Source organism: Dromiciops gliroides, chromosome 5 (genome assembly GCF_019393635.1).
Source record: "Dromiciops gliroides isolate mDroGli1 chromosome 5, mDroGli1.pri, whole genome shotgun sequence".
NCBI lineage: Eukaryota > Metazoa > Chordata > Mammalia > Microbiotheria > Microbiotheriidae > Dromiciops > Dromiciops gliroides.
In genome coordinates, this window is record NC_057865.1 from 10,230,130 (window position 1) to 10,257,273 (window position 27,144).

The 27,144-nt window shown below is 41.2% G+C and overlaps 1 protein-coding gene across 2 annotated transcripts in view; it reads left to right on the forward strand.

Moving 5' to 3' along the window:
- The window catches only part of HDAC9 (histone deacetylase 9), an 895,346-nt gene that overhangs the window by 143,807 nt on the left and 724,395 nt on the right, over positions 1-27,144 (forward strand). The gene's annotated exons all lie outside the window — the stretch shown is intronic.

A 27,144-nucleotide genomic window follows, 5' to 3' on the forward strand; every position in this document is an offset into this window, starting at 1 on the left:
TTAACCCTCATTGCCCTGTTTAAAAAAAAAGAATCTTCAGTGACTCCCCCCTGTAACTAAGATAGCAACATGAGGACGATGATGACTTCTGTTTGGCATTGAAGGGCTTTCAACTGATGACACATGAGTCGCCCATCTTCCATATCTTGCACCTTCTCACCTCTACCTCCAGGGCAGGTGAAATGCCACATGCCTTCAACACGAGGCTCTCTGTAATCCTCCCTGGTGCCAGTGTTTTCTGACCCACCTCCAGATGCTTTGTTTTTGTTACCTGTGCACATGCTGTTTTCTCCAATAGAATATACACTGCTTATGTCCAAGCTTTGTTTTCATCTTTGCCTCTGAATCTCAAGGGCCTAGAACAAATCAGACGATTAATCTAGGCTTATTGAACACAATTAAAATGAGATTGGTTTAATATATATTTTGACACGAGATTAAATTTGCAGCTAAAATTTGCCCCTGTCTTCTAAATGGAGATAAAGAAGACTGTTCATTATTCCATCCTTAATACCTTCTTCTTAACATCATCTCCTTTTCTGAAGAATAAGGTAAGTTCTTTTGAGAACTGACTTTTTCTCATATGCTTTCCCTCTCTTTGTATTAATGTACAAAGAGAAAAAAAGGGATTTTCCTATAATAATCCTAGTGAAGTTTGATTTTAGCTTGCAATACTAATGTATTGGGGAAATAGCCAATGTGTTACCACAGTAAACAGTTCTCAAAAGTGCTGTTTTATAGATTAAAAAGAAACTTAGAGGCTGATGTCCACTGTACCATCATCATGATGAATGATGGATGGCTAAGTTTATGCAATATTTGACTATAGGCAAGTAACATGACCACTCCAGTTTCTGTTTCTTATTTCCCAAATGAAGTGATTAGATAAAGTTACACATCCCTGACTCTGTGACTTCTTATCCCCAGAGGGTGACTGACAAGTGCTCCTCTATAGGGGTAACCCTGAGGGGCTGAGGCTTCCTGGAGAATACAAAGACAAAAGTCTCACCCTTCAAGAGTTTATATCCTACTAGGTAGATATAACATATAAACATACTTGAGTAAATATGCCATAATTCAAACATACAGAGAGCACCACCAAGGTAGCAGTATGGGGCAGATCAAGAAAAGCTTTCCATAGGAAGGCTCATGGTACAAAGAGGTTTTTACAGAGTGGGATCAAATATTTAATTTGACTTTAATTTCAGCATCACTGACACTTGCAGCAAAGAGTAGTATCTTCTTCCCTAGTTTAGATACTTATTGGGGAGAATTCGTTTTTGCTAAAAACAAAACAAAACTTCAGATGAGATGCCTCAGGGATAAAAGCGTCCTATCCATCACCAAACAATAGATTAAGTAGTGACAAAATGGAAATATTGCAGCCAACAACAAATGGTTCATGCTTGGCTACTCCTAGAGCTTGACAGCTAATTCATAAGATAGAAGTTATTTTTATGCAATAAAACTATGGCTAAATTAGGCTGCATGCAGCTCAATGAGAAGTGAAATAAGGAAGTCTGCCTTCTTTTGTCCTATTGCCTTCTTTTATTTTTAAAAATAAATTTTATAGATGTTTTGTTTTTACATCCCCTAATTTGCCCCCTCTGTATCTTTTTTCCCCTCTCAGAGAGACATCCTGTATTTTGAAAAATTCTTAAGGAAAAAAGAGGAAGAAGAGGAAGAACAGCAAAACCAATCTATACATGGGGAAGGGATGTCTAACAGTCTATGCCACTTGTGCAAATCAGTGAGAGAGGAATATTTTCATGGATTTCCTTTGGGGCAAACCTTGTTCTTTGTATTTTGTGGTCAGAATCATTCTGTGTATCTTTTAAATCAACTTCATTTTGCATAAATTCATGTAATTCTTTCCATGCTTCTCTGTATTCACCATAATTATTACAGCACAACGATATTCTGTTAATTTCATGTATTGTAAATTGTTTAGCTATTTCCCAATTCCTGGGCATCAGTTTTGTTTCCAGTTGCATTAGTAACACAGGAAGTGCTCCTGTCAGTACTTTGGTGTATAGGAGGCTTTTCTTTGGTATATCCTCAACAGCAGCAGAGTCTCTGGGTCAGAGTATATGGACCTTTCAACTGCTCTATTTGCATAATGCCAATTGCTTTCCAAAATGGCTCTGCCAATTCTCAGCTTTCTCAACAATTGTTAAGTGCCCCTGTGTTTCCATAGCCCCTCCAAAATGGATTTTCCTCTGTTGACATCTTTGCCAATTTTCTGTGTGAGGTGAAAGAAACGTCAATCTTGTTTGGTCCCACATTTCTCTTAGTCATTTGAAGCATTCTTTCTTATAGTTGAGAGTTTGCTTTCTTTTGAGAACTATTTGCTCATTTCATTTAATTGCTAGTTATTGTTGCCCCCTTTTCTCAGAAGATATCCACAGCTCTGTGGAGATGCTTTGGTGATACATCATGCTTGATGGAGAGGGAGGAAAAGTGACCTCGGAGTCAGGTATGTGGGCTTGAATCTGGGTTTAGTCGCTGGCTGTATGAACTTGGCAAGTCCATCAACTGCTCTCAGCCTCAGTTTAGTCATTCATAAAATGCCAATAATCCTGCTAGCATGACTTACCTCACAGAGTTATTGAAGGAAATATGTCTCTCAATTTTAAAAAAAGGACATGTGAGTGATTATTATAACCTATCATAATTCATTGCCAAAATGTATCTTAAAATCATGCTGGAATCTACTAATGTAATAAGGCCAGGAGTCTATTTTGAAGCACATGTCAGTGTATACCCAAGATAGAGAGGTGTAAGTTGTTGCTGAGGTTTTGGATGTAAATGGGATAAAACAGATTGGCATTTCCAGAAACACTGCTTTATATGTTTATCAGATTCATTTCCTCCCAATTTTACATGTATTTCTTCCTCCCTCTGCATTTGTGGCATCGTGCCTTGCATGAGACTCAAAGCACGTTTTCAGAACCCTCTGCCTTGACTTGCATTGCTGCCATTGGGGTTTGCTGCACCAGGTCATTTGAAACAGACATTAATTTTTCCTACTTATTATACCAATGGCTCTGTGCTCCCACTGATGTGGATATTCTCCTCAGCAATGCAGAACACACTGATTTCTGCCTATTCTATGTGACTTTAACCCTTGTATGGCCATTAATCCTCCAAAAGTGGGATCATTCCTTTCAGTCTTTTGATATTGTGTGGATGGGAACCAGTGAAACTTGAAACCATGCACCAGTTATTACTTATTCTCAGGCAAGAACTAGGCCACATTGTTATTTTCTGACATATGTTCCTTGATGATGTGTTCTGTGATTTTCTGATATACTTCCTCATTAATAATATCTTGCTACTTGCTTACCCTCACTGTGTCTCTCCAAGGCCTGTCAGCCAATCCTTAATTTTAATTCTTTGAAGACTAGAATAATCAATGGCTTATGTACCACATCACTGGAAGGATAAATACAAACCTCAAAAATGAAGCTGTGTCTACAAATGTTCTCTTTTTAAATCACTTGATCAATTTATTGATCATATGTGTGTACACACACACCCCCTTATATAAGCATTTATTAAGTAACTCTTGTGTGTCAGGAATTGGTCTGGACACTGGAGATATAAATGGAAAAATGAAAAATCCTCTGCCCTCAAGGATTTTTCATTCTAATGAAAGAAGATGACAGATACACATATTGGCACATATAAAATAAAGGCATGGTAAATTTTTGGAGAGAAGCATTAGAACTTGAGAATCAAGAAGCACTTAATATAGTGTGTATATATGTACGTGTATACACATATACATGTGTATGTATGCACATATATATGTGTATGTATATACATATATATCTATATCTCACTGGATAAATATGCCATTCATCACTGATGTCATGAATAGTACTACATATGGTTAAATATGAAGTATTAAGGAACTGAGTCAAATCTGTGGCTCTGGGAACAGAATTAATGGGGATGGACAGAGAGACATGAAGCCTTTACAGAACTGGGTGGATGGATTAGCTCTGGTAAGCCAAGGAGAAGGTAGAGTCAATGAAAGCCCCTAACTTTTAAGCCTAAGTTAGAAGATGGATCATACCAACAATGGTGAAGGGACATTCAGGAACCATTTTAAAAGGAACATAATAGGATTTGGTTTAGTTCTATTGATTTTTAGTGGCAGTGAATATACAAAAACAATATTTGGAGACTGGGTGGGACAAGACTAGCAATTAATCTAAGCGTTTTTTTGCTCAGATATTATAACTAAAAGGAGTAGGGGGATTGCTCTGGGCTCTTGTCAATCTCTGAGCCAGTAAGTCTTCCAAACTAGGTATCACATTGGGTCTATTGTCATCTAGGCAATTCTCTCATAAACTGTGTTTCTGGACAATGGGTCATTTTTCTTTGCTGGGGAGGTTCTATTGAAAATGGAGCTTTTAGTGAATTAGGCTTAGAGTTTCGGTAGTGATCCAAATGAACTTTTTGGTGCTCCGTTTTTGCTGTTGTTGATAGAGTACAGGCTGGGTGCTAAAAGATGCAGGGGGAGAAATTCAGAACATTGGAGAGCTCATCCATGAGGGAATTACACTTACCAGGAAATTTGTGGACAAGAATAGCACAGGTTGAGAATGGAAAGCCAGTCCATGTCTTCCACTGATACAGGGACTGCCACACAGAAGAGAGATTGGGGGCATCAATATTCCAAAGTTGTTGTTAAGTAAAGTCAGACTTATCCCCTATGTGACAATTTCTTTCCATGGTGTAGAGGAAATGTGATACTGGCATGAAACAAAGGCAGTGAGGTTAGTGATTATAGTCCTAGACATGGATCCCAGAGAACCTGGCTGCATTAAACCCCTGCTTTTGGTAGAACTAGCTGTGTGTGGTTCTGGACAAGTCAGTGGACTTCTCTGAACTTTAGTTTCCTCATCTGTAAAATGAGCTGGGGAAGGAAATGGCAAACCATTCCAGTGTCTTTGCCAAGAAAACACCAAATGTAGTCACTAGGAGTTAGGCATGGCTGAAATAAATGACTGAACAACAACAACAATAACAAGGTTATCTTCCCATGTAGATTATACATTCTTTGTCAGTATATACTGACATACATATGTATGTATGTATGTATATCTCCAGACCCTAGAATGGTAAAGGTACTTAATAAATGTATGTAAATATGAAAAGCATTTACCAACTTTATAATTACATATCAATATTAGCTAGCCTATCTTTTCCAGCACCATATTACTGATGTTGGAAGCTGGAGAAGTCATACCTTTGTTTATCATGGAAAGTCACCCTACATCAATATTAAGGTTTCATAAATGAGTACATGCTTTTGGTCTGCATAACCTTCCATTCAAGTCATCTTGACAGAAAGCTCAAGAATGAAACCTGACTGATTGAGGGCTAAGGGAAATTGAGCTAATTAATTATACTAAAGCCTTAGAAGGTAAGAATTTGATGAGAGGTCTGATAGTGGCCAGGTATTTTCACTGGGGCTTCAGGATGTTTCAACAATGTTGAGCAGTGGGAGTTATACAATCTAAGAATTAATTGTCTTTAACTCCCAGGTCTACAAGGGAGTATGGCACAGTTTCTTGGGGGAAGTCAGAAGCCTGTGTAAACCCAGGAACCCTCCTTTTACTGTTTAGATCCACAATGTCTTTGTAAGTTTTCTTGTCCTTGATAATGTGCTTTGTAACGATGCCCCCCCCCCTCCAAGGTAGTTTAAAAACATCAGAGATTTTCCCCTGGAGTATCATTTGCTGTCAAGCATTGTCAGGTCTACAATGAAGACTCCAAGTAGCATAATAGGCCCTCTGTATGCTCTGCCAAAAGACAGAGTCCAAAAGATGACTTGAGAAGGAAATCAAAGAACCCTGAACAGGAGACACATGCTATAGATGACTTTTAAGCTGAATTCCAAGATCCCTTTCATTACTTATCTTATGTTGTTGTGACTACTAATACCATTTTAATTGGTTAGGTAACTTTGAAGCAACTCACATTTTAGGAGGAGAGACTTATCTATTGGGCATTGTGTGAGACCTAGGAGCTCATCTAATCTAATCTAATCTAATCTAATCTCTGCTTACAGAAGCTTTCTTTGAGAGAATGATAAGGTAATAATGATAATCCATATTGCTTCAGTACTTTAAGGTTTACAATGTGTTTGACAAATGTATTATCTCATGTAAACCACAACCTCATGAGATAGACTCTAATGATCCCTGATTTACAGATGAAGTGACTAGGTCTTACAAAGGTTAAACTATTTGTCCAGGATCCCACAAGTAGGAAGTGTTTGAGGCAGGATTCAAATTCAGGTAATCCTAACTTGAGGTTCAGCTATCTACTGACTGTGCTACCTCACTGCTTCATTTAATGGGGAGATCAGGAGCAAGAGCCAGTTCGGACATGGTAAGGGCAATGGAAGTTAGGTCTTCCAACCATGTCATGATATCATCTGATGACTGGAAGGCCCCTTGAAATGATAGGTTGCTACATGATCTAAGCATATTGAGTGTTATGGGAGGTGACACTGTGTGCTAGGAGCTCACCTATACTGGCAAAAGCTCCCAGTTCAAACCTTGGCTCTCCCACTTATGACCTGGGTCACTTTGGAAAGTTTCCTGCGTCTCAATAGGCCTCAGTATTCTTACCTGTAAACAAAAGGGCAGCCTAAGCCCAGATGGCGTCAGAGGTCCTTTCCAGCTTTAAATCATGTAATTATTTCTATCTTTTTTTTTTGCTGGGTCATAGATTTAGGACTGGAAGAGGTCAAAGAGACCCCCTTACTCATAAAGTCACCTCATTTTACAGATAAGGAAACTGGGGCCAAGAAAAGGAAAATGATTTACTCAAGGACACAGATGGAAAGAAGCAGAAGTAGAACCCACGTCCTTTTGTCATTATACCTGATTGCTTCTCTATGAGAGAGATTCACAACACGTGTTCTCCCCATTCACTAATGGCAAACTTCAGATGCACATCCTCTGGTCATTTTTAGTTTTCTCTTCTTTTGATCCTCTTTTCCATTGATCATGAAACTTAAATCTACTTAATTTCTACTATTCTTATTTTTCTTTGAAAAAGTAAAACCTATTTTCCTCCTACATTTTCCTTGTTCCCAGTATTCCCTCTTGTATTTCTTTGTATGTTTTGTATGTTCTATCCTTTGGCTCCACTGGTTCACTGACCCCCAACTTTACAGTCAACTGGAACAGGTAGTATTGAGCCTTGGAAGTAGAAAAGATGAATTGTTCTGATAAGAGAATGATAAGAAATCGATTAATAAAAATTTCTTGAATTAAACATTTACATTATGGCAGGGCCCTGTGTTTGGCTATGGGGATATGAGTCAACAAAAGAAGTCACTGTTCTGAAGCAGCCTATCTTTATTGGCATGAATACTAGGATGGCACACAATTTTAGAGTTGGGAGGCACCTCAGAAGCCATCTTGTTCCACACTGAGAAAAAAGGATTCCACAGCACAACAAACCAAGGACCAAGGGGTCCTCTAACCTTTGTCTGAAGACCTCCACTGAAGGGTAGCCAACCACTTCCTGAGATGGCCCACTGCATTTTGGGGCAGCCCTCATTCTATGGAAGTTTTCCTCAACACCCAGCCTAAGATTGTTTCTTTGTGGTTTTTATTCATTGCTCTCAGGGGTGTCCTCTGGTCTCCACCTGTCAGCCTATCAATATTTGGAGATAATGATCATGTCCCCTCTCAATATCTCTTCTTCAGGATAAACATCCCCAGGTATCTCGGCTTACACATAAACATGACATGAAGTTGGAACCTCTCATCCAGGTCACCCTCTGCTGGATGCTCTTTGTGTCCTTCCTAAAATATGATACTCAGAGCTGAACACAACATGAGGGAGATGATTTGTCCTTGGCTGGGATGTTTGTTCTCCTCACTTCTACTTCTTCAAATCCCTGGCTTCCTTCAAGACTCAAGCTACTATCTTCTTCATGGAGCCTTTCTGGCTCCCCTGCTCCAAAATGCCAGTATCCTCCCTTACCTTTTATGTGCTTTATGTTTTGAATAGACCAGTGAGTACACACATTGACTTCTCTCTTAGAAATCTGTGCACCTTGGGACCAAGGACCTTTCACTTTTGCCTTTGTCTTCCCAGAATTTAATCACATTACTTGGAACCGAGTATTTCATAAATGGTTGCTGACTGATCAATTAAGAATTAGAAAACTTCTGATTTCCTTGGAAATGATTTCCCATCATTTGATCTCAGTTATGGCTGGTCTCTCCTTGACCCTAAGTAATCAGCTTGGAAAAATTTGATTATCCAGCCAATTCATCTTAAAATCTCCACCAACCCCTTTCTTATGGCTGGTACCATTCCCAAGTAGAGGTGGGTAGCACTGCTGCTTAAAGGTACAGTACTTGGCTTTGGCCTTCATATTCTTCCCACTACTATTAGTTGTTTTATTACTGACTTGGATTATAGTGAGGATTTGTTTTAAATACCATAATAACACAGCAGTATCAATAAAACTACAGCCTACTTAAACACACTCACATACACATTCGTCTGATTCTCCCTATTTGTGATTACATTAAACTGCCATGCAAATGGAACGTGGGGGTTTCTCAGTGGGAGCTGATAGTTGTAGCCAGATAAGAGCGCTTGGCAAGTTGAGGATTAGAGAGCTGGGACTGGCTTCGGAAGAGGTAATGCTGCTCATGAGGAGAGGGGAGGGCCAGAGGCTGTTTGAGGAGGCAAGAATCCAGCTTCTCAGCAGATAAACTGCGGGGGTGATGGCAGAATTTCTCCCTCACAGAGGAATGGCATGTTATTGAATAACCCAGCAGGATAGGAAGGCTTTTGCTTCCTGGTAGTAAGTTGGGGAAAGTTAGTTTTTAAGAAATGAAACAACAACTTGCTCAGCAAAGGGCAGGAATGCTTTTGAGCAGTCATGGGGGACAAACGTACCAAAGATGACGTTCTTTTCTGACTCCCATTCCCTCCACCCCCAATCAAATCTGGAAGTGCTAGCATTTCCTAGCGACCAGGAACAAAAGCTTAGTCACATGCATTTTGGCAGGAGAAATTCAGTTTCATTGTTCCAGAACAGTTATTAGCCTATAGCAAAGTGCAAAAGCCTTTGATTTGACTTTGGTAATGGTTTAACCAACACTGTTAATTAATTAATCCGTCAAACATTTATTGAGTGGTAGTTTACATGGCTTTAGGTGCTGTGGGCCAGAGAAATCCTGGGATTAACAATTTGGAACCAGAAGTGACCTCAGATTTCACTGAATCCAACCTCTGGATTTTATAGATGGGGAACCCTGATGATGAGGTCATCAGGAATGCATTTGACAGGCAGGGACTTCTCCGGTCATTTAAGATTCTTCCTCTGAGAAGTTCCTCACACCTTCTCAGCCTGTCATTTCGAAAAAGAAAACACCCTTTATTATAAAAGGCCCCTTTCTTGGATGAAACATGATCTTTATAGTATGTAGGAAAATGTAGGTAAGGGGAGTTTTGCAGAAAGTTTCACAGTATATAATCCTTATTCTTTTTTAATCATTAGATACCCTTTGTACATCTGAAGACATTTTGTTACCTCAGAGACGTAGGACATATTGTGGAATATCTGGTTAGCTTTTCACTGAAGCAGCATGATGTCATGGGGGGGAATAATTACATGGGGGTTATGAGCCAAAGGAGAGGTTAGCCTCAGCTTGGCCCTAAGTACAGTGTGACCTCAGGTGAATCTCCAAGCTTCTGCTGCAGGTGAAGGGGTTGTATAAGTGAACCTCTCAGCAGCCTTCTGGGCTCTAAAATCCTTTGATTTCAATGACCACTTTATTCTGACCACAGTGAAACATTTATTAATTGAATGGAATTTAAGGTCTTGGTGTCCAATAGGGTTTTGCCATTTTATGGGAATTGGATAAGAACCTGTGCTTTCTTCATATTTTCACTGCTTGACACAGTGTCTCGCACGCATCAGGCACTTTATTAATAATGCTTCACTAGACTTGGCTTGGACTGAAAATTCACTAGCTCTGTAACCCCAGACCTCCCTACCTTTCCTCTGTTCCCTTAATTAATAAATGAAGGGGTCAGACTTTCTCATTTCTAATTTCTAAACTTTATTCCATCTGGATTCTTCTCATGGTTGTACTTGATATGCTAAATTCAAAAGTATGACTTATTCATGAAATAATTACAAAATCAGTGATTGAATAAAAGAATTTTTCATGGAAGTGTAAATATTGTCCATTATAAAACCTAAAAAGTATCTCTGAGTTTGGGCCCACTTATGAAGAGTAGGTAAGCTCTGGAATCTAGAGAGTTGAGATCAAGTTCTACTCTAATATTTGTTGTCTGTGAGCATCAAGCAAATCACTCATCTCTCTGTTATTTAGTTTTCTCATTGATAAAAAGAAGAGGGTGGAAGAAGTGACCACTGGGCTTACTTCCAGGTCTAGATGGAAGATTCTCTGATCGTATGAGCTTATGAATCCTAAGACCCCACACACCAAGAATCCGGGACCCCTGATGCTAAGCTAGGCATATGCAGCTTTGGTCCTGTGGGCCTTATTATTATTATCCTCCTCTCTGAAGCTCTTACCAAGGACCAAATTTGTTTTGGGGTTTTTTTGGGATACTTGCCCTTTGTCATCTTTATGGACTCCTGAAAGCCCAGAAGAAGGCTGGATCTGCATAAGGTCTTCCCAGTGTACATGCATGCACTGATATGGTGAACCATCATTTAGAGCTTAAAGGGAGGGCTCTTAGACTGACCCTGACTCGGGCCTCAAATCTCTGCTTTGATGTGTTTGGTCAATGATCTTTTAACCTCTGCTTGAAGAGTTCATCCTCAGTGGTTGCTACCTCCTGAAACCACCAGTTCCATTTCCAGCCAGCTCTAGGAAATTCAGTTCACTTCAATGATTAGAAGGGCTCATATTGTAAGCTCCTTGAAGATAGAGCTTACCTTTCACCTCTTTTTGTATCCTTAGCACTTAGTACAATCCCTGGAACATAGTAGGCACTTAATGAATGTGTCTCAGTTATTGATTAGTCCATATGTTAGGTTTACTTCAAGGCACTGAGGATACAAAGACAGTCCTTTGCTTCAAGGAGCTTATAAGCTGGTAACAGCAATAATGAGTAATCCTTTTTCAAGTACCTTCTATATGTCAAACACCTCTTGGTTTGCTGAGGGTACAAAGACAAAAGGCAGAGAGGCCCTACCCTCCAGGAGCTTACAGTCTCTTTCAGGGAAATAGTATGTACTCAGACAAGTATGTAAGAAATATAGACAAGACCAAGAAGAGTCATTTCCAGTTGTATAGGGAGGCACTTATAACTATGATCTCTTACAGGAGGTTGCATGAGGGCTGAACCATGAGGGACATTTAGGGAGTCTGCGGCAAAGGTGAGGAGGGGGGAATTGTAGGCATGGGGGCAGCTTGTACCAAGCCACAGAAGTGGGCCATGAGTGTTCTCTACAGGGAACAAGAAGCAAGAAGGGCAGTTTGGCTAGAATACAGATGATGGGGAGTAATGGGGGATAAGCCTCAAAACATCGATTGGAGATCAATGATGAAGAGCTTTCAATACCAAGCAGAGGATTGTGTATTTTATCCTAGAGATAACAGGAGGCTACTGAAGCTTTGGGGGTAGGAGGGTGACCTGATCAACCCTGTGCTTTCCAAAGTTCCTTTTTAGGATGAGCCATAATCTGCATCCATGTCACCTTGACTCACTGGTCATAGTTCTGTCCTCTGGAATCACACGAATAAAATTGCTCTTATCATAACCCTCTACTATATAGTAGGTGTTTAAATTCTTATTGAATTGGATTGAAAGTCCACTGGCAGTCCACATGCAGCTTACCACTTGTCAGGGGACTTGTAGAAAGGGCTCCTGGTTTGAGAATCTCTTAGGCAGATTGACCAGTGAGGTCTTGTCCAGATCTTGAAACCTATGGGCAGAATTCAGGCAGTAGAAAGGGCAGAGACCACTGTTGGAAGCAGAGAAAAAGACAAAGCTCACGCAGTAATTAAGACACACTGGGATTGAGTATCTGTTGTTGTTCAGTCATTTTTCAGTCATGTCTGACTCTTCTTGACCCCATTTGGGATTTTCATGGCAAAGGTACTAGAGTGGTTTGTCATTTCTTTCTCTAGCTCATGTTATAGGTGAGGAAACGAAGGCACACAGGGTTAAGTAACTTGCTCAGGGTCACACAGCTACTAAGTGTCTAAGGCCAGATTAGAACTCAGGTAGATGAGTCTTCCTGATTCCAAGACCAGCACTCTATCTACTGTGTCATGTAGCTGCCCAATAGTTTCTATACTATGAGATAGTGAGAAATATACGCTACACATGCAAAAGGTAATCTCCTTTGTCCCAGTAGAATATTATAACTTAGCTGCTGCAGAGTGTGTGCGTGGGAGCGCATGTGGTGTGCATATATGTATGTATGTATATATACACATATATGAATATATGTGTGTGCATACACACATATACATTTGGTGAAGGCTCTATACTTTCACAGGGTGGGGCACTCCTAGTGTGGGAATTTCCAACTACCAAAGTCAAATACTATGATATAGTAGATGACCCCTAAGCAGCCCCCAGCATCTCAGAGAGCCCCAAGTGATTTACCCAGCATCTCATAGATAGTATGTGTGAGAGGCATGAATCTGAATGCAGGTGTTCCTGACTCCAAGCCCAACACTCTATCATCTACGGCCTCCTGCCTTGACCACAACAGAAAGTCAAGGCGTATCATCCCTATCTCCAGACAAAGTCTGCACTCACCATTGAGGGTGACTCCCATGAATTGTTTATGGGCCTCTGAAGAAGAGACCAAATTTCAACCAATAGGTTTATACGAGGTAACCCTTGATGGAACTATGTGGCTGAGTAATGGGTCCAAAATAGCGAGCTATTTTGGGGAAGAGCATATGTTCTTCACCAAATAAAATGAGTCTTCAGAGGATGAAATTTACAGCGTGTTTCCATCCCAATTTTAAAGGCTGCGGTAAGCTGCAGCCTTGGAGTGCTTGGGGCTCTGCGGGGAGAGCTGTGTACATCCCGTTATGGATGAGCAGCATGAGGTGAGTGCTTTCTGGTGAGTTACTTTATATGGTCAACTCTCATCTGCTCAATCTGCTCGCATGGCCAAGAATAGGAACATAGATGAGCCAAGGAACAGACCATGCAAACGTTGTATTTGCTTCAACATATGTGTCTACTCATACATCCATGAAGCCTGCTGAATCATTCATTCATTTGTTCTTGCAACAGCCATTCACTCTAACTCCCCAAACATGTATTAGGTGCCTAGTGTGTGTTAGGCCTCTGTGATTTAAAGGGAGAGAGGCCACATAGATCTTGCTCTCAGGGGGCTTATGTTCTCATGAGTCAAGAACAAATAGAGAAGCAACTGTGAGCCCTGGGAGAGGGAAGCCAGAATAACAAGGATACAAGGCAGGTGCCAGGATAGATTTGAAGCAGAAGAATATTTTTATCTAGGGGAGGAGGGTCAGTCTCACATAGGAAGTGACAACTTATTTTGGCCTTGAAGAATGAAAGGCTGGTGCCACTTCTTTGGAGCAAAGCACATACATAGAGAGTGGCTGTCAAGTTATATGAAAATAAATCTTAGGGGCATCTTATGGGATGAGACCAATGACTTTATCTCTGGCTTTTGAGAGAGTGGCAAAGCAATAGGGTAGGAGGAGGCCTGGACCTCGGGGCAGAAGGAATCTAGCTTTGAAAGGCTGGACCCAAAGAGTAGCCATTAGGAAGTTGAGGCCAAATTGGTGAGAACATCTCCAGTGGAGTGAGTACCTAATGCTGTGTCCTTTGTCCTGTGCAATTTAGGGTTTTTAATCAATGACTGGGATGAAGGCATAGGTGGATTACTTGTCAAGTTTACAAATGGAAGTGAACACAGTGGATATTAGAAACATTAGAATAAGGGTAGATCTCAACAAAGAGCTTTCTTGTCTAGGAAATGGAGTATAATAAGATGAAAACTAACAGAAGTAAATGTAAATAAGGGCTTAGACATAGGTTCAAAAGTCAATTTTGCAAGAGATAGGAGAGGTGTGACTAGACAGTACTTCAAATGAAAAAGATCTGTAGGTTTTAGTGGACCACAGAGTCAAACAGGAAAGGGATAGAGTGTCCAAAAAACAGCTAACATGAATTGGAATTATAACACAAGAAATATGGTGTTTGGGACCAGAGAAGCAGTAGTCCCTTCCTCCTCTCCCTTTGTTTAAGCACATGTGGAGCTTTGTGTTCTCTTCTGGCTCCCATATTTGAAGAACATTCACAAACTAGAGAACTTTCAGAGGAGGGCAGACAGGCTGGTAAGGGGCCCTGGGATAGAGCTAAAGTCATTAAACTAATTAAGTTGGGGGGGGGAGATGCACTCTGTGATGTGGCTATACTAACCTAATTGCTTTTCTTCACACATAGCTTTCTATCTCCTGTCTCCACACCTTTGTGTTGGTTGTCCCCTGTGTCTGGAATACTCTCCCTCTGCATCTCTATTCATAGTTTTTGTATTACATACTCTTCCTTCTGTAGGAGTTCTTTTCTAGTGTTCCCAACTCCCAGCACCTTCCTGTCTGATGTTTCCTCATCTGTATTTTTTTTATACATGCCTAGTTATTTACATGTCTTCTTGATTAGAATGGGAACTCTTTGAAACCGGGATCTGTTTTTGCCTTTCCTTGTATTTCAAGCACTTATCACAGTGATTGGCACATGGCTAGGGTGCTTTAAAATGCTTATTGCCCATCTATTAAGAAATGTGGATTACTGGTTTGAATTGTCTGAAGGCCCTTCCAGTGGAAGAGTGATTTAAACTTCTCTCCTTGTGCCCAGGGACAGAAGAATTAGGAAAATTTAGCTCATGTGAAGAGGCAGATTAGGGCTTTTTATATGGAACATTTCTCAATAACTGGAGCTATCCAAAAGTGATATTATTGATTCAGAAGACAGAGGGTTCCTTGTTACTAGAGATTTTCATGTGAAAGAAGAATGATGAAATGATTGTGGTAGGTTGCTTTCCCAATTGGAACAAACATCAACTTGTTTGTGGCAGAGACTGACTCCATTCTGGGCAAGGTTAGTTTGGGGTCCACATAAGCATTGGGCCAATTTCTGCAGCTTGTATGACCTCTCAAGATAACAAACCAACATTCGCTCTTGGGAGGGCCCTTTCTAAGAATGTGAGACTTAGAAAAGCCATTGCAAAGGCTTCTCCCAGTGCAAAGATGGCCTTTGGATTCTAGTTACTGTGATCTTCTTGTGTATACACACTGTCCTTGGTGAGGTCATCCATTGTAGTTAGGGATAGAAATGGAAATGGAGTACCCAGAACCTAGAGTTTATTATTGCATACCATCTCCAAGCTAGATAATGGATTCTTTTATTTTAGTCATCGCTTTTATGATTTTTCTACTGAATGGATCAGGGCCGATTTGGCACTGGGGTCTGATTCTGAAGCATTTTCTTGATTTCTAAGATTTATTCCAAGCCAGAGCTCTCTCTATCACCAGCTGTAAATGAGCCTGGAGAAAAATCAGGTTGTTTTTTGTTTGTTTTGCTTTGGGGAGAGGAGTGGTGACCTAGAGGATTTCTGGGGTTGGATGATTGTGCTGGGAACCTGGGACTGGTAAGTCACACCTACTGCCTAAAGTTGAGAGGGCAAAGGTGACATGGCAACAGGCAATTATGGTGCCTGCAGCCAGAGGACTGGGAAGCAGGGGACACCTGGGACAGAAATGTGGTTGCTTCAGGGAGGAAGCTCTCCTCTCTGTAGCTTTATTTCCACCCCTACTCTATGTCAGCACCCTATCACAAAGACTTGTGTGACTTACACTAGTTCCAGTTTTGTGAAAGGTAGAGGAGTAAATGTAAATAAGGGCTTAGATTTGGGTTTAGAAGTCAATTTTGTTAAGCTATATGTCTTTTTGATGTTTTCCTTGGAGATGGAGATGACCTTTAAAAAAAGAAAAGGAAAAGAAATTAACAAAATACTTTCTTGCAGATAGATTCCTCCCTTGAACTCAGATTACCTTGGCAATAAAATCATCCCAATTCACACTTCCAAGAGTGTGCTGCTTTGATTTACCCTGAGCTGAATGGGAGCCAACAATTTTTTGAGATAAGGACACAAGAACAGGAGGCATGATAGTTTTACTGAATTAAATGAAGTGGTTATTGGGCTGTCTTCTCCTAAAATAAACAAACAAAATGTTTCAGGTGATAAGTGAGGAAAGCCCTATTTCTCACCACGTGGAGTGATGTTTACTAGATGAAACACTTCTAAATTCCCTGCAATGCCTCTTTATACTTTTTTCTTATTCTTTCATGAATGACTGCCATCATGGAAGCTGAGAATTATGGGGCTGTGATCAGAATTCAAATGGTTTGGGATATCAGGGGAATTTTCTAACTGGTATTGACTACAAAAGCCCCCTCCTGGATTTGATACCAACATTTGTCCAATGCTCCAAGGTTCTCATTAGCGCAGAAAACTTCAAGGAGGCCGGGTCCAAGCCATGTTGGGAAAATAATCTGTTCTCCTTCAACCACAAGGATCACAAACTTAGACCTGGGAGGGTCCTCAGAGGTCATCTAGTGCAACCTGCCTCATTTTACACACTAGGGAACCGAGGAAAAGAGAGGTTACCTGACATGGCCTGGGTTGCACAAGTTGGGAAGAGGCATTGCTCCTGACCTCCCAGAGGTCATAGTGTTTGCTGCTACAGGGGGACTATTCACATATGCCTTAAAAATTATTTTATCTTAAATTCATGGAATTAAACAAGCATTTCTATAACACAGCGCAATAAAAAATTATTGCACATGAAACCCCAAATCCAAACATACAACAAAGTTATTATGTAAATTTTCTTCTTCTCTTTCTCCTCCTCCTCCTCCTCCTCTTCCTCCCCAGCACCCTCCCCAATAATTGAAATAAGACACAGAGTGAGTAGAAATTTTACAGTTACCTCTTGTTTCTATAGCACAGTGCAGTTTGCAAAACATGTTCCCACCGTAATCCTGCAAATGCAAGAGTAAGAACATTGTTATTTCCATTTTAGGGATGAGAAAATATATTCAGGTGGGATTAAGTTACTTGACCTGGGACACTTGGGTCACCAATCACCCTATCCACGAGTATTTATGAAATGCCTACTACATGGGAGACACTGTGCTAGAAGTAAGGATACAAGGACAAAAGTAAGCCATTCCCTGCCCTTATGTCTACCAGGAGGAGTGACGTGTTCCCAGATAAGGAAAATCAGGGTGATAGAAGTAGGAAAGGTAATTAACAAGAGGAGAATCAGGAAAATACCTCTTGAAAGAGGTGAACTTTATAGGAGAGAAGGATTCCCGAAATAGAGGTGGAGGATTGTCTAGGCATGGGGAGAGAGAACCCATGTAGAAATTACAGAAGGTGGAAGGAGGGAGGGTTGTATACAGGGAGCAGACCCCAGTACCCTAATGTGTTTCTCATCATGTGGGGATTCTCATCCTGAGTTTCCCGCAGGCCTTTTATCAACTTGCAGGAGGCCTCCCTGCCTCTCCGATTCTTTAATGTTTTCTGGGTCCCAGTGTAGCCCATGGTCTGCCATCTGTTTCCCTTTCTCTATTTACATGAAAACCCCTCCTCATTGCTAGTATAAAAATGAAGTTTGACTAGTGATAATTCTCATTATTCTAGTAGTAGTAGGTTCTCAGAAGGTGATAACATTTGTATAAGGCTTTATACTTTGCCACCAACATTTGAGCTGCATTATGATCCTGGTTGGAGGCAGTGTTATATTCTGGAGGGAGCCCTGGGCTTGGATTCAAGGCCCAGCTTTGAATCTCATCACTACCATTTACTCCTCCCTGTGTGATTGTGGGAATGTCACTTTACCCAAAGAGTTGGGCCTTGCTTTTCTCATCTGTAAAATGAGAGCTTTGGGCTAGAAGACCCCCGAGGTCCCTTCTACTCCCAGATCTTTCATCCTACAATCATCTGGACTTTGCAGATATGTAAACTGAGGCAGGGAGGAGTTAAATGATTCTCCTGTGGCCACATAGCAAGGATATGGCAAAACCAGAACTAAGACTGGATATGCTGATTTCTGTATACCTTTGGGGGACACCTTGGGGGTGCCTGCCCAGATCCTTAACAGTGGATAAACAGCCTGGACTTGGGGTCAGGTACCGCTGAGTTCAAATCTTGCCTCAGACACTTTCTTAGCTGTATGACCCTGGGCAAATCACTCAACTTCTTTTGTCTTAGTCTACCCATCAAGAAAATGGGGATAAAGATAGCACCTATTTCACAAGGATGCTGTGAAGCTAAAAATGAAATAACATCTAAAGTGCCTGGTAAACTTTAAAGCATTACATAAATGTTAGCTATTACTAGGCACCAAGAATGTGTTCTGTGCCATTCTCAGTGGTAACTGCGACGATGTTGATGATGCAAGGAAGGAATAGAGAACTGAATGAGTGAGGGCAGACACTGCCACAGAGGCCAGGGGAGTGTTTTGGGTAAGACAAGGATCTCTGGACATTGTCCCTTCCTCTCCTACCCCCATCCAAGGAAACTGTAGCACAATGGTCAGACAGTGGCATGGAGATGTTGGAGAAAGGGAAGATGGCATCAGCAAAGGAAGGATCCAGGGTAGCATAACACATAGAGAGAGCTTGAGCTGCAGAACGTCTTCTCATTTGGCCCTTCATTTTATAAATAAGGAAACATGAGGCACAGAGAGGTTCAATAACATGCCTAAGCTCTCACAGATGGGAGAAAAACCTAAGTTGTTGGAAATGAGATTGAGAGGATGCCTGTGAGAGGAAGAGAATATACCCTAACACCTACGTGAGCTTTTTATACATGTGTGAAGTGATGGTGACAGGTGAGAAACAGAGGGCTTCACTTGTCTCCTTTTTATCTGAATACTATTCATACTTGCTAATGAATCATTAAGGACCCATGAAACACTTCAACCTCCATGACACCACTAGGGTTTTTATGTAAAAGACACATCCCCCATTAGCTCAGCCCTTCCCTTGCAAGTGTCTGGATTGAGACACACCATTCTCCAGCCCACTGTGCCAGCCTTATTGCACATGAATACCCTACATAGGCTCTGTGTTCCAGGTAGAATCTGCCAGTCCATCTCCTGCCTCACAATATTTTCATAGGCTGTTTTCCATACCCCAATACCTAAATACACTCTCTGCCTACCTAGGCCCTTAGAATTCTAACTTCCTCCAAAGCTCAGTTCAGTGACTCCTCCTAAGGGAAGCCTGCCCCAGTTGCTAATGTGCTCCTCTTCCTCAAATTGTCTTGATTTACTTTTATTCCTTTGGACTCTCCCCTAGGTCCCTTGGCTTGGATTAGTGAACTTTTACCTTGTAGCCAGCATTTCTCTAGCTCTTGTAAGGACAGCAAAGCACTTTGCTTACATTATCTTATTTGATCCCCAGACAACCCTGGGATGTAGGTGCTGCTATTATCCATTTTACCAATGAGGAAAGATAAGGTCAGAAAATGAGTGTCTATGCTTGTTTTGAATTCAGGTCTTTCTGACTCCAAGTTTCATGTTCTATCTACTGTACCGTTGTTCCCCTCCGTGCTTTCCATATCACCTTCTTCCATCAGAATATAATTACGGTCCTTGAAGGGGTGGACTGCCTTCCTTAGTTAGATTTGGACTTCAGTCGCTTAGAGCAGGGCCTGGCACATTGTAAGTGCTTAGAACTCTCACTCTCTCACTCCTGCTCTCACTTCTCATCGATCCATCTATCTGTCCATCCATTCATCCATCCATCCATCCATCCATCCATCCATCCATCCATCTTTCTATCTTGTATCTCCCAGGCTGTCTGTGTTGATAGAGTCTTTCTTCTATGACTAGTTCTAGGACATGCCCACTATTGCTTAATAATACCAGCAAACTCCCTGTGGTCATAATGCGGCACAGTCAGTCCTGGCATCCAGAAACCATCAGTGCCTGACTCAGGTGGATGATAGGGCAGGAGCCCTGCCTGAAGATGACTCTTCAGAACTAGGGAGCTGGGAGGAGAGACAGGGACCATGAAGAAGGAAACAGAGGAAGCAGAGTATTGGGAAATAAACTGGGCAAGTCCATGGGGATAACTCAGGGGTTGTGTGTCCCTGCCTCTTTCCTGGCTACTCAGGGAAGATTAGAGAGCTTTGGTGGTTATTTTGCAGCCCATAGGGAAGTTCTTCAAAATTAATGAAGAGCTGATGAACCAAAGCCTAGTCCTGTGAATTCATTTACAGGGAAAGAAAACCAGGCCCTTACCCACAGAAGACAATGATTCAATACTCAGTAGGCAATTGATACAGTCGGTGTTTGTGGACTTGCCCTGAGGAATACCTTATCCAATATCACCCTGGTGTTTAGTGGGAGAGCTGAAGGAGCCCTCAGCCCTTTGGACCTCCAGGTCAGAACTCATTCCATTGTGCCACCCTACCTCCAAGTTATGGGAATAGATCCAGAGCCACGACAGGAGTAAACACCAACAGTCATATGTTAGACTTTGCTAGGAATACCTACGTTCTAATCATGTCCCATGTACCTACTTACTCGGTGACTCTAAAGACATCATTTAATCTCCCCAGGCTTCGGTTTCCTATCTGTGGAGGTGAGGAAGCTGAACTCAGTGACCTCTAAGATCCCTCTGGATTTAAGATTCTATAAGTGACATGAAGCACATCTTCAGTGGGGGGGTGCATGGAACAGAATAGGGAGGGGAAGGAGCTCACTCCAGTCTAACCATCTTGGTAGCTTCCCTCTTTTAACTAATTATTCATGCTAACTAGGTGCTAAGCTCTGTGGTTTCTAGGCTACTGAAGTGCTGAGCACTCCTACAAGTGCTGTCAATGCCCTCTAAATTTGGTCCCCTTGGGATATGCTCCAGTTGCCCTGTCCTGGTTCCAGCTGTGCACAGGAATATTCTGTTGATCCTATTATTAATGCTCAAGACATGACTCAAATTGAGGGCAACTCTTAGATTAAAGAATCGCAGAAAGGGCAGAATTGAGAGTTGGAAGGCTTCTCATGCCCGTCGAATCCAAGCCATGCATGAAAGGAATCCCTACTATTGTCTGTGGGCATATTGTCACAGCTCATTTTCAAGACAAAGTAACCCAACACCAGCACCCGAGGTGTGAGGAGAGAGCTCTCACTTGGTAACACAGTGGACCGTGTGGCCTGTCAACAAAGTCTGCCTAGAAAATCTGTCTCCAGCAAAATCATCGCCCTTGCCTAAAATGCAGATCCAGCTCCCAATTTCTCCATTTTCCTCCAGATATTCTTTCTAAAAGCACCCACGGCCACTGAAACGTGAAGACTATTAATCTGGAGGCAAGTGGCTCTGTTCTGTTCATTTAAAACCAAACCAAACAAGGCAATTAGCAACAGAAGGCTCATATTAACCCAACGTGGGAGGTGACAGATTTTAACAGAAGGGATCTGCAGAATGCAAAAGTTGGTTTCTCATGGAAACACAGAACTCCTCCACATTTCACTCTGTGCTACATGAAAGGACCACATTGAATAGCCTAATTAAAAACATATTAAATTTAATGTAAGTGAATGCTAATTGGAATACCTCCCCTTTCACCTTTCCCAGCTCTTTTGTGTCTTAATATCCCAACTTCTATTTTGGTACATCATGTTTCCAATTGAGTATACTTCCCTCTCCCCACCCCCCACCCCACTTGCCGACAATTAAAAGTTGAGTAGGATTCTAACAACCTTCTTCCTTTTGCTGTATTTGGAGAGTAAGTAAATGTATCCATCCAGGTTCACATTATATCCAATAAGTGTAATTCTAAAAGGTTTTCATTACACCTTAACACAAATCCTTTGTATTAAGTTGGATCCTTAGAGGGATTTACTTTTCAACGATTAGAACTTGTTGAGGATGGATACTGAGATTTAAAAAAACAGCTGTAATTTTTTTTTTGCCTCTCCACCACCACTTCTGAGGACTATGAGATGAAGCTCAATGAAATTATTCAGGAGGGGATTAAAATTGGTTCCTGGAGATTTTGTTTCCACATGCAGAAGATTTAGCGTTCTTAGCCAGTTGGACGACACATTCAGGATTCCAGTGGTTTCAAGCACAATCCACGTCTATGGTAGATGTGTTTCCCTCAAAAATCCTTGGTGATTCCAAAAACCAGAAAAACAAAACATGTGCGGTTACCTTCAGAAAGTTCCCCATAAACATCTTCACAGGTTTTATTTATAGAAAGCAGCTTGGAATAGCCAACAGAGATAGCTTTGGAACCAAGAACATGAGTTAGTGTTCTTCCTCTGACATACTGGATGTGTGACTGTGGGCTAGTCATTTGTTTTAGCTGGCTCTTTAAGTCTTTAATTTGCAGAGGTCCCCAACTCGCATAGGCAGATAGCTTTTCCTCTTCAGGGAGCTCCATAAACCAAGAAAATCAGAGCTCCAGAGTTTTATTCCTCTTGCTATGCACATTTAATTCAGTACTTGACCTCTAGTCATCGGTATAAAAACTAACCACTGGAAGTCGGTCTTTGGGACACTAGAAATCTCATTAATTTGGTTCCTATCATAGCTTCCCATACATGAAAAGTCTGTGCTTGCCACTGAAGCTTTGTGTTACATGTAAATGAGATCTCACTTCTGAGCACATCTGAAAACCGGCAAAGGTCTGGCATAGGGGAGCTGGCCCTTTGGAGGAAGTGCTAATCTCAGGAGTTTGGGGGGGGTCTTCTTTTTTTTCAGCAACAAACATTTATTTTATTTTCCAGTTACATTTAATACTTTTCAACATTCATTTTATAAGATTTAAGAGTTGGGGGGGTCTTCTTGACAAGTCTGTTGACAATTTAAATTTGAAGACAGAAAACTCTTGGTCTTTCCCCAGTCACTTTATCCTTTTTTGTGGTCTTATTGTCCAACATTCTGCCTTGAATGTTTGAAATGGCTTTTCTGTTGCTTATTCATCTATTAAATATTCAGGGAGAATTTGGTGAGTAAACGACTAACTTCTCTTTACATATCATAGAAATATGATTTGATGGGAGAAGATGAGGCAAGTCTGGTATGGGGATAGGGCACATGCTTGGAATTCGGAAGATCAAGGACTCAGATACCACTTCAGATAGTTTACCAACTATGTGACCCTGAACAAGTCATCTATCACTTTGCACTTGAGGCATATTCCCTAGGATTCTTTCCTAAATCTTCAATGGGTGGGGATCTGCATTGAGGGAAGATTTTCTACAAAAGAAGAGTTCCCTGTGTTGAGGAAATCATGAATCCTTCCACTTATTCATCTATCTTCAGGGACATAATGCCTAAGTTCTACTATGCTATATTCTGGTTCTCTAGACTCTGCACACTCAATACCAAGAGAACCTTATCTAGGTCTGGAAACCTTCCTATTTTTCAGATGATAACTAAGACTTAGATAGGGAAATGACTCATCCAAGCTCACACATCTAGTAAAACTCATGGCTGGAACTAGAATCCAGGTCTCCTAGCTCTCAGACCAGTGCTCTTTGCATGGGGCAATTTGAGGACACACAGGAAGACCTTGCTAAAGATGCTATTGACGCCTCTGTGGAAGGCTTTTGGAAAGCATTAATGGATCTTTCTTTCACCAACATCCTATTTACATTTTCAGCTCTACTTGTGAACTGGTGAGTCAGTCAGGCCCAATAAAGGTACTGAGCCTATTGGAATATGGTCAGAGATCAAAGAGGAAAGCTGTCATCCCAGTTATGCCCTGTAGTTCCTGATGCTGTTCCAGGCCTCAGTGTCAATTTTCCAGCTTTCCTGATGAGAGTCCAGTTGATGGATGAGTGGTTTGTCAGCATGGTTCTGTCTTGGGTGCCTGAGGAATAGGTCAGTCTGGCCTCCTCAGCATTACTGGTGTGGCATAACTACTTCCCATGGCCAGAGGAGCACCCAGAGGAAATCCGCCCATATAGAAGCTCATACTTAGCTTCTTTGGACTTCTTTATGTTGCTGTCAATGGAAATCTTTCTCTAAGCTTAGTCACTTGAATTTCAAAATGTGAATTACATTTTATTAAAGGTTAGGGGGAAAATGTCACCACTAGCCAGGCACTGGAAAGAAAATTCACAGCTCACTTGGCAGGTATTCATGCTTGCAGTTAATATTATTCATTAAAATTATGAAAAGGAATAAGCTATTCTATTCCTGCTTATTAACTACAAGAGAGACAAGAGGAAGGACTGGATATCCCCTGGCAGAGCAGGGGACCACTGTTGCTTTGTCATCACTTCTCAAAGGGAGGGGGAGGTGCCACTGGAAAGGGACTGAAGAGATGGAGGATTTCCTTTCTCTTCTAGATGTGGAAGAACCATTTATTTCAAGCTGAGGCACAATGAAAATGTAGCCCAGGAAAGATATTTAATATCATCTGCTGTACTATAGTTATTTTCCAAATGGAAGGCATCCTCCTCCCCCTCCCCCTCCCCCTCCCTTGTCTCTGTCTGTCTCTCATATATAGATGTAATACATAATGTGTATGCACATACATATACACATATAGACATTTGCCAACAATGTGACTCTGATCTAATCACTTTGTTTCATCTAAAGCTTAATTTTCTTATCTCTAATACAGGGTAAATTATAGCTGAAATGTTTACCTCACAGACTTGTGAGGTTCAAACGAATTAATGTATATCAAGTATATACACATGTGTGTGTGTATACTCATATGCATGGGAGAGAAATTTGCTTTTTATTGGTGGAGGGTAGTCAGTAATTCATTGGTAAAGGGAGCTCAAAATGAAGAAAATTCCTCTTTCAATGCAGTGCAGCTTAAAGTCTCTGAATTTCATGGAGTACTGAGAGGTTAACTTGCCTGGGCTCATTTAGCTAGTATGTGTCAGAGGTGAACTTGAACATAGGTCTTCCTTGGTTTCAAGGTCATTTCTCTATCTAGTTCACCATCGAAATTAGGGCAATGACTCTCTTGCTTATGTTTTTTATTTCTATTAGTTTACTCCCTGTTGCTTCTCTACATAGTTGAGCATTGTGAAGGAAGAAGCACTAAGTAGTGTGGGGCGGTGAACACAGCAAACGTGATGACTTTTGCAAGGCTGGCTCAATCTGGATTTCTCAAAGGTCTGGCCAATCTACTCCTATCTGTGGTTCAGATTTCTTGTAAATCTGTAGCTTCCCCTATTTGTTATTTCTATGTTTCTTTCTAGTTACTTGGATACTTGGATGGATGTACACTGTCATCCACATGGGTCCAGCCGACCACGCCTCCTTCTGCGTCATTTCCTTCCATAAATCTCTCATCAGGATCCCGCACAATGGGCTAAGTCTTTTTATTTCTCTCAGAGGTGATTGTAGTTGTTCTCAGGCTTTCTTTTTCTTGTCCCTCATTCCACACGGCAGCCTCACCCTTCTTTCTTTTAATCTTATGTTTTCTTGATGGTTCTTCTTCCTATTCTCCCATGTACTTGATCATGCTGTAGTTTATGGAGAGCTAACCTAGGGTTGGCCTCCATTGCCTTTAGGTGCAAATGTGCTAGAGGAAGCCCAGAACAGATCCAACTGAGTTGTCAGTTTTCAGTGTGAACATTTACATTTCCAAAATCATAAAATACTACAAATCAGAGCTTGATTTATTGATTTGTTGATTGTCTAGACTTAAGAAATTGATGGAGAAAATGTTAATAATGCACTTAATACTACTACTACTACTAATAATAATAATACTTAATAATACTAATACTACTACTAATAATAATACTTAATAATACTAATAATACACTTAAAATTATTGTCTATACATTTTCCCCCAGAGATCAAGTTGTTAAACATTTACTAACATGTCACTGCCCTTAGATCACTAGGACTTTGGAGTCCTCAAAGGTGGTGATGAATAGAATCAGAAGTCTTGGTCTAGAAGGGAATACAGGGGCCATCTGGCCCAATACTCTCATTTTACAGATGAGCAAACTGATGCCTATGGAGGTTAAGGGACTTGACCAAGGTCTCCCAGGAAGCAAGTGTTAGAGGCAGGATGGAGCCCGGGTGATCAGACTCCACAGTCTGTGCTCTGACCATTGGCATGTCGGAGATGCAGTATGGGGTTGCTTGGGGTCATTGAGATGGTATGATGCATCAGAGTGATCAACTCTTCTTAACTTGCTACATATCTGCACTGTCTGTCCAAGGTCCGCACTCACTCATAGATCAATTCGGCTGGTTTCTGAAGGGTGTATTTCTGACAGCCACTGGAGTTCTGCATGAAAGGAGGCCTCCAAGTAGGTGCTAGATTCCCAAATGAAAGGAAGCAGAGCCCTGCACACCTAACCTGGGCACCAGCGAGTGTCTTCCTGGAAATAATAGCACTTAGCAATCTCTTTTCACCCATTCTGAATCTGTCATACCACCTGAACACTTTAACATGAGATCAAAGAACTAGAAAGATAAATATGCTGAATCAAAAGATGCAGGTTCTCATTCTTTTTTTTTTTTTTTGTGAAGCAATTGGGGTTAAGTGACTTGCCCAGGGTCACACAGCTAGTAAGTGTCAAGTATCTGAGGCTGGATTTGAACTCAGGTCCTCCTGATTCCAGGGCCGGTGCTCTATCCAGTGCACCACCTAGTTGCCCCTTCAGGTTCTCATTCTTATGTCACAGCAACTTTAGATAAGTCACTTGACCTTTCTGATTATTGGCTTCATCATTGGTAGAATGACAGTCGAGCAGGATACCACAGTGGGGTTCAGAACCATCCAGAACACAGAAGATAGGTCTTAGTGTCAAAAAGACCTGAATTCAAGCCACACTTTTGGCCACATGAGCTCTGCAACCATGTTTGGACATATTAATTCATGTGGGACTCAGTTGTCCCAGGTGCTCTTTAAGACTTAAGTTGTAGGGACAGCTAGGTGGCGCAGTGGATAGAGCACTGGCCCTGGATTCAGGAGGAACTGAGTTTAAATCCGGCCTCAGATGCTTGACACTTACTAGCTGTGTGACCCTGGGCAAGTCACTTAACCCCAGTTGCCTTACCAAAAAAAAAAAAAATAAATAAATAAATAAAATAAAGCGGAAGAAAAGA